This window comes from Marmota flaviventris, chromosome 11 (genome assembly GCF_047511675.1).
Source record: "Marmota flaviventris isolate mMarFla1 chromosome 11, mMarFla1.hap1, whole genome shotgun sequence".
Taxonomy (NCBI): domain Eukaryota; kingdom Metazoa; phylum Chordata; class Mammalia; order Rodentia; family Sciuridae; genus Marmota; species Marmota flaviventris.
In genome coordinates, this window is record NC_092508.1 from 13,681,344 (window position 1) to 13,697,155 (window position 15,812).

Genomic DNA, 15,812 nt, shown 5'->3' on the forward strand with positions numbered 1-15,812 from the left:
CCATTCCCATCCAGTCCTCTTTATCTTCAGCTTGAGCTGCAGATCACAGTCAACAAAACCACTGGAATTAGATGTCTCCCCAACTAGGGTCCTAGAATCTGTATTTTAAAAATTTCCTAAGAAACCAGATTTTAAAAAGAAACTATGGAAAACCCCAGAGAATGGAAAAAAACGGAGGAAGATGTGAGGAAACGGAGGAAGAGGTCAAGTGGTAGGAAGGGTCTGGCTGTTCCTCTGTTTCCTTCTCTTCCTGTCTCTCTATTAGCTCCCGGAAAGGGTTGAGAGAAGCTGACTAGAAAGACCCTTGGCTGCCTGTGCTATGAATATCTACACTGTAGGTCAGACCAAGGAGGGTTGGACCACTTGGCCATTTGTGATATGTGTGAATCAACTTAGCAGAGCTTCAGTTTCCTCATCAATAGCCTTTGCTCAATGGCTGCCACCATTAGATCATGGACCGAGGCCAACCCAGACTTGGCCATGGTTTATAGCTTCCAGATAAGTCCTGCCATTGCAGCTCTGGCAATCTCATGCACCAAAGATGTGCCAAGGACAGCACCAAGGTGATTTTCAGTACATACTGGTCCTAATGGAGCTGAGAGCCAAACTGGGAAGCAGGCCAAGTCTCCCCCCTTCCCTTCCCACTCTCCTCCCATCCCTCCTCTGCAGACCCAGCCTTGCTGGAATCTGAATCCCAAAGTCCCACTCAAGCCTGTCTTCTCCCAAAGGAACGCTATGTTTTTTCTCCCACCATTGCTTTCTTGCAAACTCTCTTCCTTTGAAGCTGACTACTGCTAATTGTTGGTCTGATTAAAATGAATTATGGATGACTGACGCATTTGCAACTTTTCAGGGAGTGTGTGTTATTTCAAATACAGCTCCATCTCAGTGGTGAAATGGATTTAGGAGGCAGGCTTTATGATCTGAGGGGCCGTCTAGGTTCCTGACATTTTTAGGAAAGTCCTTGCCCCAAAATTGATCTATCAACTTCACAATCACCACCCTATTATTCCCTTCATTGGTCAGTTTTGCCTGAAGGTCTACACCTTTTCCATTAAGGACACTTTACATACATTTAAGACACAAATTTCCACTGACGCCTTTCTGGGCAGAATTTAGTCATATGACCCACCACACATTACTGAAAAATAGACCGTAAAATGGAGGCTTCTTCTGGATGTGTCTTCACTTGTAGATTATGGTGGGTTTTCATCCGTGATTATGGTGGGTTTAACCTGACTAAGGTAAGCACACAGGTTTTCCTGGAAGGAGAGTGTTGGCCAGCATGAAGACCATGTGCCTCTATGCACAGCTGTGTTCATTGTCTTTCTTCAGAACGCCACAAAGTTTTCCTGGTATTCGTCTGCCTCTCCTGACTATTCCCAAGCTCACTGTCTATACAGTGTCTCCTCTGCCACAAGTCTTGAGTGAGTGAAATCTTGAACAGGTAGAAATATTATACTTCAAAATCCAGGGTCATAGCTGGGTTCTAAGATCTCAAGAAGTTCAAAATCACTGGGCTGTCATATAAACTAATATAAATTGTCTATGTAGCTACATGTGAATATACAGATGTGTGTGTGTACATGCACATATACACACACACACACACATATAGCTTTAACAAAACAGAACTATATTTCTCTCTCTTATAAGAAGTCTGAAATAAGTGACTTAGGGCCAGTACAGAGCTGTGTGGTGTCATTCACCCTGATGTGTTCTGTTTCTTTACAGCTGCGTCCTGTATTCATGGTTAGCTCATAGTCCAAGATGATTGCTCCAGTTTCAGTACACACATCACTTTCTGTCTAGCAGAATAGAGGAAAAGGGAAGAGCACCTTCTCCATTAAGGACACTTTATGTACATCTAAGTCACAATTTCCACTGAAGTCTTGCTGGGTGGAATTTAGCCATATGGCCACACATTACTGCAAAAAAGACTATAAAATGGAGGTTGATTATGGATGTGTCCTGTAGATTATGGTGGGTTTTCCTGGGCGCTCCTGACTTCCATGCATCAGAGTATTCATGCCTGAATACACTGCTCCGGGGCATAAGGGTTCTTTCTTGCTGCAGTTGTTAGCACCTGTGAGGTCATATCCTTCACAATCCTTGATGCTGATCTGGGATTGAATCTCTGGTTTTTATTCATTCTCTAAAGCATGGTGGAGGACAGTTTCCATTATGATTGCTAGAGAAAGTAAAAAAAAAAGCGTTTCAAGAAATTCATTTTATTAATCAACAAAAATATTCAAGAGGCCTCTGATGTGCCAAGTAAGGCGTGAGGTGTTGAGGGCACAATGTCACAGGTTTAGTCTTTGTCCTCAAGGAGCCAAGAGGTCCCATGAAGACAGGGGTGAATGCAATGTCAGAGGTCCATGCAGGGTTACAAGAGAGATCTGGGCAAGGGTGCCTGGATGTCTGGGAAGATGGAGATGGTCAGATAAGTCACCTTGGAAGAGGTTAGCCTGAGAAGAACCATGTAAACTATGGATTTGAGTGATTATGGTACGTCCAGGTGGGTTCATCAGTTATAACAAATACATTATTCTGGTGGAAGATGCTGCTAATGAGGGAGGCTATGTATATCTGGGGGGCAGTGTTCAAGCAGAATCTGTACCTTCCTTTCAATTTTGCTGTGAACCTAAAACTGCTTTAAAAAAAAAATAAAGACTTAGAAAAGTAAGCAACTGAAGATCAGGTAAGAGGCTGCTAAAGTGATCAAGAGAGACTACATCCTGAACTGGGGAGAGCAAAGGAGATGGAGAGGAAGGGATCACTAAATACCAAAGAGGTCAAGCCCGCAGGCTTGACATTTGTCAGTGTGGCAGCCTGAGGGAAGGAAGGCATCAAGATGGTGGAACTGGAGTTTGAGATGAAACTAGATTCTCTGCTTCTGCTGGCAGGTGAGGTCTGATTGAGCTGCAGCCCCTTGAAGTTTAGAAACCTGGTGCAGCTTTAATAGCAGGCTGTGTCCTCCAGGGTTGCAGCAGGTCCCAGCATCTCACTGTCAATTTCTTTTTTCTGGGTTTTTGTCTCATAAATCTGAAGAATGAAATCCACAGATGAGGATGAGTGAGAGTCAAGAGTAGGATTGATTCCTCTATTCCTCCCATGCTCCCCCTCCCTACCCCACTATGAGTCAGCCTCCTTATATCAGAGAAAACATTCGGCATTTGGTTTTTTGGGATTGGCTAACTTCACTTAGCATTATCTTCTCCAATGCCATCCATTTACCTGCAAATGCCATGGGAGGAATAGAGGAACTCTAGATAGGGCAGAGGGTTGGAAGAGGAAGGGAAGGGGCAGGGGGTTAGCAATGATGGTGGAATGTGATGGGCATCATTATCCAAAGTCCATGTATGAAGACATCAATTGGTGTGAACTTACTTTATATACAGAGATATGAAAAATTATGCTCTATATGTGTAATAAGAATTGTAATGCATTCCACTGTCATGTATTTAAAAAATAAAATCAATTAAAAAAAGGAGTAGGATTGATTCAAGTATGAATTGAAACAGAACTCCTGCAGGGCAAGAGGGAACCTAGTGAGAGTTGTCCCTAATGAGAGTTGCTAGTCTATGAGTTTATAAAGCACGTGGGTCAATGCCATTGGTTCAAATTTATACTAACCAGTGTTTGGAAAAGTACTATTACTATTGGTTAATCCCCAAGTCTGAACTTCCATTCAGGTCTGCCCCACATTTTTCCCTACTCATCTGCAATCCCAGATTCCAGGAGGTTGAGGTCAGCATATGGTGGATGCTCGGGAGTTCAGAGCTGTGGCCTTGTATGGAGCCAGTGTCTGCACTGGGGTAGGCCAGACTGGGCACCCACAGGTGACAGGGTGATGCACCCTGGCTTCCCTCAGCCCTGGCTCACTGTGCTTTCGATCTGTGCTGGCATGGTAGGCTCTCTTTGCCACCTGCCCTCTAGCCTACCTGGGCTGCCACTTTGCAGCTTTGGGAAAAGGGTTTGGCTTCAATGGCACCTTGCTTTCTAGCATGTGCCTAAGAAGATGGTGCTGCCAGTCAATGAGATGGCAGTAATGAGGAGCAGTTTGGGGGAGAAAGGTGTTATGTTGTGTTGTGAACAATTGAGGGTCCAGTTTCTAGGGAGATCCCAGTGGAGAAGTCAGATGGATGGTTGACTACAGTGTCTGGCCTGGAAGATCAAGGCGGCCATTGTGAGTATGTAGGTCACAGTTTAAATCATGAGAGGGCACTGGGTCACTCTTCAAACTTAACAGAGTGCAAAGAGCACTGATCCAAAGGCAAACCATTTAAGGGACTTTGTGCAGTGCAGTTAAAGGAAGGAGAGCCAGGAGGAAGGATGTCATGAAAAACCAAAGGCTTAGCTTGCTCAGTAAAGAGGGTCAGGGTGTCCTTGTTGGTGTAACAGAGAGTCCTAGATGATAAAGGCTGGAAACTGCTTCTGTAGCCTAAATAAAGACACTCCTGGTGCCCTCAAAGAGTTGTATCAGCATAGTGGGTTGTAAAGAAACAGAAATGCTGGGTTTGAACTTCTATGAGAAGTTGGATGACCAAGGGAGTTCAGATGCCAGGAAGTTTCTAGCAGTTTTAGAATGTAAAGGAAGATTTTCTTGGTTTTGGTCTAGTATCAGAGATGTTTTCATGCTTTTCTTAGCTGTGAAAAAAGATCCAGTAAGCGAAAAATATTGGCCTTCGTGTTTTTCAGTGAAGTTAGGGGCAAGGAATTTGTGACTTGAGAAATGGAAATGGAACAGCCAGCCGTCTTTGGAATTGTTTCGGAGGGTAACAAGAATGGTAGAGAGCGGGCGGGGATAATAAAGAATCGGCAGGGGGAAAAATGGATGAAATTGTCTCTGGGCTCAGAGTCCTGTTGGGTACCTGGAGTCTGGGGCTGGATACTCTGCTTTAGCGTCCTTCTGCCTTCATCTTCAGGAGGACCGGGTCACTGGTCTTCTATGGCTGTCAGCACCTGTGCATTGCATAGTCTGCTCCATCTCCCTTCGACAGTTTGCTGCAACTTGCGCTGTCATCTGCAGTTACTTTCTCCAGACACTTTGCTTTTCCTGCCCAACTGGAATTTCTCTACATCCTTCATACAGGCTCACTCCAGACCCTTCAACCCAGCACTCATTGGTTGAATTCCCAGTCTCCTCTTTCCCTGGATTCCTCCAGCTCAATCTATCACAGCAAGTGAGCTTTTCAGACAGAAGAAAAAAAAAATGAATAAAACAAAGCAATGAAAAATAGGTAAAGTTGTGACAGATTGTCTCCAAGAAGCCCTCCAGTGCTCCTCCCCTCTGGTATTCACCCTCTTGTGTAGCTGCCTCCCATGTTATACCAGGGTTGGTCTGTGTGACCATAATAAGGCATGCATAATGCTATGTCATCTTTGGGGCTAGGTATGAGAGACTTTATGGCTTCTGCCTTTCTTTGTCATAGGCTCTGAAGGACCCCAGCAGCCACGTTGCTGGGACCCTTACATCACCCTATGGGAAGGTCTGTGCAGGGAAGAACTGAGGCCTGCTGCCAACAGCCGTTAAAGAACTGAGGCCTCCTGCCAGTGGCCGTATGAATGAGCTCTTGGAAGCAGATTCTCCAGGCCCATTCATCTTTAGAAGACTGCAGCTCTGGCCAGCACTTGATTGCCACCTCAGTAGAGACCCAGGGCAAGAGCAATCCACTGAGGCCCATTCTGAATTCCTGACCACAGAACTGACATAATAAAAATGTGTTGTTTTGAGCCATTATGTTTTGGGGGTATTTAGACAATTAATACCACAGTCTTCCCACCTTCTTCCACACTTGGCACCTGGAAGTAACACTGATCTGATTGAACAGCTTTCTGACTAGGTTTTGCTTACTGGTGGGGGAAGGGGTCACTGGCACCCTGTCAACAAGCACACACTCGGTGTCTGTCATGAACCAAGCATGTTTTAGGTGCTGGGTTCAGAGCGATGAGCAGGACGGTGCTGCTGACATTCTAACAGGGAGAGGAGGGCAACGAAGGCTCACAGCTTGTCCTTAAATGTCATCAAGAATCTGAGATAGGCCACCTGTGGAGAAGGCTGGGAGGAATGTTGTAGCTAGGATGGACAAGGAAGAAGTCTCAGAGGAGGTGACATCTGAGTTCTGATCTGAATATCAAGGAAGAAATGACCATCCTGGGGGAGAACATTACTAACAAGTGGAAAGGACACACAGACAGAACAGGGCTTGGCAGGTTTTAAGGAGGGAGAGAGGCTCATAGTGGAAAAGCAGGAGTCTGAGGGAGACTTACCACCTGTTCCCCCTCACAGCTGGCAGGGCCACCTCAGGCTGATCTGACCCTTGCCCAGACTTCGCTGCTTTCTCCTCCCTCTCCCCATTTCTCTCTGCATGGGACATGGAAGTCTGGGGTGGAAAGTGGGGAACTTCCAAGATTTTCCAGCATGCTTCACTGTGGAGAAATTGGGTCTCAAAACAATTTTTTAACAAAATGGTAAGTGGATTTTCTTGTTCCCTTGGGGAACCCCATGGAAGGAGCATGCTTCAAAGGCAGAAAGAATTCAGCTATTCCTGATTCTTCAGATGCTTTAAGACTTAGGATCAATGTTTATAAGCATGAGTGCTGAATGGAATTGGCAAGATTTTGAGAAAATATGTGTGCCGGAATGAACACCATCAGTGGCACAGAAGGCACAAAGCATGTCATCTTCTACCTCAAATGTGCCATGAAGGAAATTCCACAGGAACATTCCTGAATTTGCATTAAATGCTCATATATGGAATTAAATCGAACAACTTGTTTTATATGTTTACAAATATTAAAGTTTCCAGAACATTCCTGTTAAAAATGTACGGTGCAAGTCTATTGATTAAACGTGATGTAAACATTCCCATTCGTTAACTTTTCAGCTTTTTCCTGGAGAAGGTGAGAGGAAGGAAGTATTAAAGGTCCAACCATCAATCAGTTTGGCTTTAGGAGAGAGGGGTCAAAATCCTCCAGTCTGGGGAAAGGACAAGTATCAGAAACAAGGTATTCTAAACTGGATAACCTCATGAAGTTTGCAAGATGCAAGACATGACAGATAACAGCAGGAAGTGAATAATATGGAGGTAACTGCTGAGTTCTACTAGCCACCCGGCACATCCCCCCAAGAGCATTAGTGGTGGGACCAGAGAATTGTTCACTGGCATGAACCAGATATGACAAAAATAGCACTAATTTCTTGCAAAGGCTCAGGGTGGGTGGCATAGCTGTGAGATAAAATGAGATGTGAAGAGTCTTCTGTGATCTCTGTCTACCGGATCGCCTTGGGGCAGAAAGTCAGAAAACCTTACAGATTAGAAATAGAATAAGAATTACTTACGGGAGAGTTATTAAAGAAGTAGCAGGCTCTCAGAGGACTTCCAAGCCAAATGAAAATGGATGGGATGTTTAAAGTTCAATGATTAAAAATAGTAAAAATGAATCAACCTGATCAAATGAGTAGAAATCTACAGCCTAAAGAAAATAAAGGACATAGTTAAGAAAGATTTGATATAATCTGTAATCTCCTTCCTGTTTTCTTTATTATGCTTTGATATGCATAGGAATCTGATCTCACAGTGGACTTTGATTATATTTGGTTCAGGCCAAAACCTTTTACCTCTCTTGTCTGATGATAAGGGAGTGGGAGACGGTGGAAGAGGGAAGAGGCAGGAAAGTTAGGAAATAGGCTTCAGTTTACACCCCTGTGGTACATTGCAGACCTTTCTGTAAGACTGAGTGAATGAAAATGAAATTCAGCCATTTAATAATAAAAAGTATACCAAAGAGAAAGTTTTGAGATTAATGTCAGTGAATAATTTTATTTTGCATTTTTATTTCATCCTCTCATTCCCCACCCCCAACTCTGACCCAAAGTCCCTTTATCTGCTCATTCATTCCTAATGAAAGATGAGAGCCCCACTCTGGACTTTAGGAGAGAGGAGTCTGGACATGGAACTCATGTGGCATCCAGGGATGGCCTTCTGCCTGGGATGGAAGACAGATGCTTTTAATGCAGATCAAGTCTATACTGGAAGCTCCCTCTGGCAGGCAAAAGTCTAACAATGACCTCCAGAGACACTTGTCCTTGTGTTGTCCCTTCCTTTTGAGTGTGGGTGGAAGCTGTGAATGAGGGTAAGAAATCATTTAATGTGTGTTACATGAAATGGCAAAGGAAGATTTTCCAGTGTGTCTGCTGGATCCCATGGTGGAGCTATCTCCAGCTGGCCACAGAGGAGGATGCTGGAAGCTCAGTGGGGACCTGATGCATCATTCTGGTTTGAAGATGGAGGGAGCCCTGAAGCAAGGATGTGGGCAGCTTCCCATTGCCAAACACGGCCTCTGACTGAGACCAGCAGGAAATGGGAACCTCATTTCCACAACCCAAAGAAACTGATTCTGGCCAACATCTTGAGCAACTTGAGGGAACTCAGAAGTGATTCTTTCCCAGATAAAAGCTCAACCTGGCTGCGACCTCTTCGGCTTTGCGGAACCCTAAGTAGAGAACCTGGTCAAGGCTGCCGTGATTTTGGAACTACCAGACTGGAAGATCATAAATGGATGTAGTTTTAAGCTTGTAAGTGTATAACTATTTGTCAGACAGCAATATAAATGAATTCTCCCCTTTCTCTGAAATTACCTACCAAGAATTATTCCTGAAAGGGTGTATTAGTTTCTTATTCTTTCTATAACAGATCACCACAATTTCAGGGTTTACATAACCCAAATTACTTATATTGCAGTTCTGGAGGTCAGAGGTCAGTAATGGGTCTCAAGGTGTTGGTAGAGCTTCATTGCTTCTAGAGACACTAGAGGAAAATAGGTTTCCTCCCTTTTACAGCTTCTAAAGGCTGCCTGCATTCCTTGGCTCATGGCCCCTTCCAGCAGCCACTTTGCTATAACCTCTGCTTCTACCATCACATCTCCTTTGACTATGACCTCCTGCTCTCTCTCTTACTCTAAGGACTTGTGTGATTACATTCACTCACCCACATAACACAGGGTCACCTTCCCATATTGAGGTCTATAATGAGATCTGCAGAATTCTCTTTCCACGTAAGGTGGCATGTTTAGCAATTAGGACATGGGCATCTTTTAGAGCTACTTTGCAATCTGATATAGGGCTTCCCTAAATTTGAATCTTTAAATCTTTGACTATGAGAGAGAGTAGTACATTTTGTTAAGAGTTTCTTTCCCAATCACCTATTCATTTACTCACTGTATTAGATGTCTATTTTGCATTACCCTTCATGCTGTACAAATCAATCATCTACCTAAATGGCATTGTCCTGAAGCTATTCAGTCTTCACAGCCATTCTAGAACACTGTGCTAATGGATTTTAAATATTAAGGAAGAGATATGGCAATCCCTGCCCTCATTCATTGAACACCTGTGGGAGGTCTAGAGTGCCATCTGAGCATGTGTGTTTTCAAAAACTCTCCAAGTTATTTGGATGTGCACTGAAATGTGAGGACCACCAAGTCCCTCATGTGTGTCATTTCCTAGAACTACTGAATTACTGTATGTTCATGGGAGTTGTGTTAGATTACTTGGGCTTCTATAACAAAAGTTTTGGTTAATGATAAATTACATATACACAGAGTATATTGCCTAGTGACATTAGAGCTGTCTTAGTTTGTGTATTTGCATTCTGTGATGTCTACACAAAGATAAAACTGCCTAGTGACACAAATCCTATCTTCTAGTGACACATGACTAGACTGGGTGACTTATAAACAACAGAAATTTAATTTTCATAGTTGCAGAGGTAGAGAAGTACAAGATCAAGCACAAGCATTCCATGTCTGGTGAGGGTCAACCTTCTGGTCCATAGATGGCATCTTGTAGCTGTATCCTGTCAGGGGAGAAGGGACAAAGGTAGCTCCCTGGATTCTTTTGTAAGGATCCTGATTCCATTGATGAGGGTTCCACTCTCATGACCTCATCACCTCATCACCACTTTTGTCACCTCCTGATACCACTACCCTGTTGAGTAATCCTTCAACATATGAATTTGGGAATGGGGACACTAATGTTCAGACCATAGCAGTAGGGTAGAGACATCTGTCTTTTAAAACTCTTCCTTATGATTCTGATGTACACAAAATCTTGGGTTTACACACTTGGTATATGATGGGCCACAAGCTGGTGCTTACAGAGGATGCAATATGAGAAGTTATGTTTGATAGAAGTAGAGGAGGCCCAGGTCCAAGTGTCGTGGGAAGCCAGATTGAGATATCTAGTCTCCAAGATCTTAGGATAGCTAGAAAGAGTAACACTGGGGAAAAGCAAACACAAAACCTGAGAGTGTCAAGGGCAACCTGAGACAAGGCTACACTTAGGTGTATATATCCATTAGGGACTCTGGGGTCTACATGTTCTTAGTGATTTAAGGGATCATAAGTGAAGTATTTCAAGTTCAGATGGAATTTGTCTTCAGAAGGTTGAAGAGAGACAACGGGTCATTTCATTAGGGTTGTTTACACCTGTCAAGGCTATAAAGAGCTAAGATTTTTAGAAAACTATTTTGACAAAAGCAAAATAGGAAGATGGAAGGTCTATTCACCACCACTAAAAGTAGAATAGCAGAGAAAATTGCTTCTAAGAAGCGCCTTAGGGTGAGAGTCAGGATAGCAGAGAGAAAGCTGATTGGTTTTAAAGGACAAGTTGGGATAAACACTGTAGGAGAGAGGCAGCTGTGGACTCAGAAGCCCTGAGCCAATGCAGAAGCTCTCAGGCCACAAGCAGGAAGCCTGTGAGATTCAAGAGAAAGCCAAAGGCCAGTGTTCTCACCTAGATAGGGAGGATTCCTGTGCTTCTGCTTAAATCCCCTCTACTAGGCAGGAGAATCTAGGTCTGGTGGATGTCTGCTCATTGGCTACATGGAGAAGGCCATGTTGTTTGCTGTCAAGGCAGCGTCCAACATTAAGAGAATTTTTGAACAAAATGTTCACCCATAATACCACCTGCCTAATAGCAGCATAATGAGATTTTCAGAATGACTGTTTCAAAGACCAATATTCATGCTTATAAGCTTCAAACTTTTCCTTATAAGATCAAGAAAAAAATCAGAATTTAATTGCTGTATTCCTTCAAAATATTTTACTTTCTACATCTAATGCTAACTTGCAAAAGAATAAATACATATTAGATCATGGGGGGGGGGGCGTATAAACAATCAGTTAAATAATGCAAAGAAATACAATTATATTTTTAAATGATTTTAATAATTTTCTCTTTATAAAGTGATATATGCTTCTTAGGGAAAAATTAAATTGGATAGGTGAAAATAAGGAAATAAAAATAACTCAATTTCACTGCTGAGAGATAGCAACATTAATATTTTGTGTCTCTGCATATATTTACACTTATCTTTACTAATAATGAGATCATACTGTTCGTATAATTTGCTATTTTTTATACACTCATATCACTTTATATAGTTGGATCACCTCTTCATGTTATTATGTATTATTCTCCAGCCACATCATTTGAAGGCCAATTTAGAAATATATTAGTACCCTTTTATCCCATTTGCCTTTCCACAGTTTGTTTCCTACAGTCAACCATAGTCCAAAAATGTCAAATGGAAAATTCCAAAAGTAAACAATTCACAAGTTTTAAATTGTATACTATTATGAATAGCATAATGAAATCTTATGCCATCCAGCTCCATCCTTCTTGGGACCCAAGTCATCCCTTTGTCCAGCATATCCAGCTCCATACATTACCCACCCACGAGACACTGGGTGCTGCCTCTGTTATCAAGGCCACTGTCACAGTATTGTAGAACTTAGGTTCAAGTCACCAACATTTTATTTAATAGCAGCAGGCTGTGGTAGAGCACAGCATCCTGGGTTCAATCCCTAGCCTGGACCAAAAAAAAAAAAAAAATTCTTAATAATGACTCCAAAAAAAGAGCAGTGATGCTCTAGTTAGCAATTTAGGTATGCCAAAGAGAAGCCATAAAGTGCTACTTTTAAGTTTCTCATAGTCATGTATGTATAGGAAAAACCAGAATACATAAGAAATGATACTAGCTGTTATCTCGGGCATCCACTGGGAGACTTGTAATGTATCCCCTGCAGATTAGGAAGGAGGGCTGCACATTGTATAGACATATTTTTTTAATATTTATTTTTTAGTTGTAGTTGGACACAATACCTTTATTTTATTTATTTATTTATTTTTATGTGGTGCTGAGGATTGAACCTAGGGCCTCACACATGCTAGGCAAGCACTCTACCACTGAGCCACAACCCCAGCCTCATGTATAGATATATTTTTTGAGGTTCTCAATAGCAAAAAATGGATTTCAAAGTGCAGCAGCTGGGGCCATCAGCCAAGTGACTGTAGTTAGACACCTGGAAGGTTCATGATCAAGGCTGCCAAATATGTACTGACATTTATTTAATCAGTAACTTAGCTGATGGTAAGATGGTTCAATTTTTTTGATATTATTAAAAATGCTGTAATAAATACCTTTGTATTTAAATTCATTTTCTTTTAACATCTATGAACATTTAAAAAAACTAAATTTTAGAAGTATAAATGCTATGTCAAAGTCGATACATAGTAAACATGTACTAAAAATTAGTCCTACAGAGAAATTGAGCCAATTTATACATGTACCAATAGTATGGGAAAGGGCATATTTTCTTGCATCCTCACCAATATTGGCCTTGTTCCTTTGAAAATCATTGCCAATTTGAAAAGTGAAAAATCTTATCTCATTTTAAATCACATCCCTTTATTTACTCTTTAGAGGAATCTTCTATATCCCCAGCCCGCAGAGGAATCATCGTGGTTTTTGTATGTCTAGTTACATATTTTCATTATTTATAATGTCCTATGCCTATTTTTGGCAGTGGTATTAATTTTTATTTATTGCCATGTAATATTTGTTTATTGATTTATAAAAGTTTAATATGCTCTTTATATATTGCACATAATGTCTTTGGAATGACTCAAATGTTGCAAATATTTTTCCTAGTTGTAATTTACTTTCTAAATTTACTTAGGGTGAGTTGTTTTTTGTTTGACTTTATTTTCTTTTGAAACCCAGAAGTTTTTTATTTTTTATATAAATTAGTCCATCCATTTTCTTATTTCATACAGGAATCTACCTTCAGTGTTACCCTTAGAAAGACTCTCAGTATAAGATGATTTAAATGTTGATCCACTTATTCTTCTAGATTGAGGTTGTTAATGCAGCTGGACTTTATTTTAGGATATAAGATTTTAAAAAGAGAGTCAAATGTTTATTTCCAAGTATCTGAACATTTGTCACATTGTTCTTTATTAAATAAATCTTTATGTCCCTTCTTTGAATGCCATTTTTCCATGCAACAGTAATAGTATGTTTTCTTATTGAATGATGACTACATCCCAGGGGTGGTGGGGCTAAGTGATTTTCAGACCCAATTACTGTCTTTGTTTTCCTGAGGAGGGCATAGGCACAGAAGAACTCAGCAACTTTTTCAAGATTGCACAGTTAGGAAGTGGAAAGCTGGGACTCAGATCCAACCAGCCAGCTCCCGAGCCCTAACCCACACTGCCCCTCTAATTTTCTATATATCCTTCAGTATATTTCTGAACTTCATATTCTTATTGTTTTTCCTGAGTGATACCATTATTACCTGTTCAACTTAATCATACATTTTACTTTCTGGTTGAGTGAGTCCTTAACCCATTAGTGCCTCTGCTTAGCTTGCTTTGCACACCCAGAACATTATCGACAGACCTCCAGGGGTAAGATTCTGTGGGCTGGAGCTAGACTCCCCTCCTCTGGTAACTACCTCAGACCTTGGAACTGGAAGCCTTAGGGTCCTCTGCTGAGCATCACTGCCACTTACAGCCCAGAGGGCTCTGGAATTGGGTTTGTCAGTGCTGGCTCCACACACCCCTGCTGTGCTTTATCTGTATAAAATGCAGATGCTTCCTTCCTTTGCTCTGATACAGTCATTTCAATGGTGATTTGAAATAAATGTATTAGCTCACAACACAGTTTTAGCTGGACCCAATTACTATTTTTTGTCTAAATGTGCATTTCAATGCTGCTCCTATATACTCTGTTCAGGATCCTCTCCCATTTAAGGATGGCTCTTCGACTTCACCTCAACCATCTCTTGCTCCACTCCAGCTCATTCTGGTGGTGGCCAATATTCCTTTCTTCTTCACATCTTCATGGCGACCATGACTCATCCATTCCTCCTCATATCCCTGACCACTCACCAGAAGAGCTATTATATAGGCTCCACTCACTTCCTGAAGATCAGAATGAAAGAGCAAATTCTAATAAAGAGCAAATGGATTTCTGGCCAAATTCAGCAATGGGCCATGTGCTCTTTAAAACATCCTATCATGTTACCAAAGCAGGATGTGATTCATTCTCAAGGAGGAGTCCTCCCAGTTATACTCACCAATAAAGGGAAGCTTGGGTCACATACAGCAAAATTGCAAACAACTGCCCAACAGGCATATTTTTCCATGGAATGTTCTTTGTACAGAGACAGAGCCTTCCACCTCCATGTTGCTCAAATGTATCTTCCATCTCTTGAATTCACATCAGATTGCAATACTATGGGTGTTCGGGGCAGGCTGGATAGTCATGGAGATGTTTATCTGGGATGTTAAATGTCTGATGACAGGTTTTGATGACAACAGAAGAAAACTGATGATCAAAAGGAGAAAATTGCCAGAATTCAGGAAAGGGTTTTCCTGAGATTGTGAATTTTCGCTCAAACTAACAAATACCCGGTAGCACTTAACCACATATACTTCCTGGAACACAATGGGCTCTCATTTGAAGTTTCTTAATATGGAGAGAGAGAATGTATTTTGTAATTATAAAAGAAGTCATATGGATGGTGTAAAATTAATGGTTAAAGACCTAACATCTCAGGTCTGGTGACTTTTGAAAAGAAATCAGATTTAATGAACCTCACTGGGAATCTGGGGGTTTTCCTCGGCTTTGTGCTTTGTTTCAGGGAAGGAATTAGACGAGAAATCCAAGAGCTCATCTGGAAGTTTATGTAATTTTAATTTACATAATCACTTTTTAAAAGTGATGCTCTGTCTTGCAAAACCTTCAAGGCTATGTGCCTGTGCGCAAATATACTTCTTTCTATTTAATATGAAATTATTTTATATGAAATTATAGGTCATGTGGGTTGATCGAATGGGGCTGTTTCCTTTATATCCACTCTCTTTCCATGTTCCTTCACCACCAAGATGTGCACACTCAGGCATGCACACCCAGCAGACCAACACGCACAGCAGGGCACTTAAATTAAAAAAAAAAAAAAAGAAAGATTAGATTCTACTGGATTTTCTCCTTTTTACTGCTCTGTTTGAGAGTCTTGATACAGTGAACCTCAAATACACTCATTTACATTTTAACCCTGTTGCATTACTTAGCAGATAATGAATTGTTGTCCACTAATATTGTAATTTGAGATGAGAAGTGGTGTCTCTGTCAGTGTAAATAAATAAAGGGAAAACCAAAACAATCTCAAGTGAAGCACCACATTCAATATTCCATTTTTAATGGAATCTATGGCTAGTTTAAGAAAGTTTCTGTTTTTAGTTCTGAAATTGATGGTTATCAGGGCAGGCAATGTCGTCTACAGAGATGGCCTCCCAAGTATTTTTTTTTTTAAAGAGAGAGAGAGAATTTTTTAATATTTATTTATTTTTTTTTAGTTCTCGGCGGACACAACATCTTTGTTGGTATGTGGTGCTGAGGATCGAATCCAGGCCGCCCGCATGCCAGGCGAGCGTGCTACCGCTTGAGCCACATCCCCAG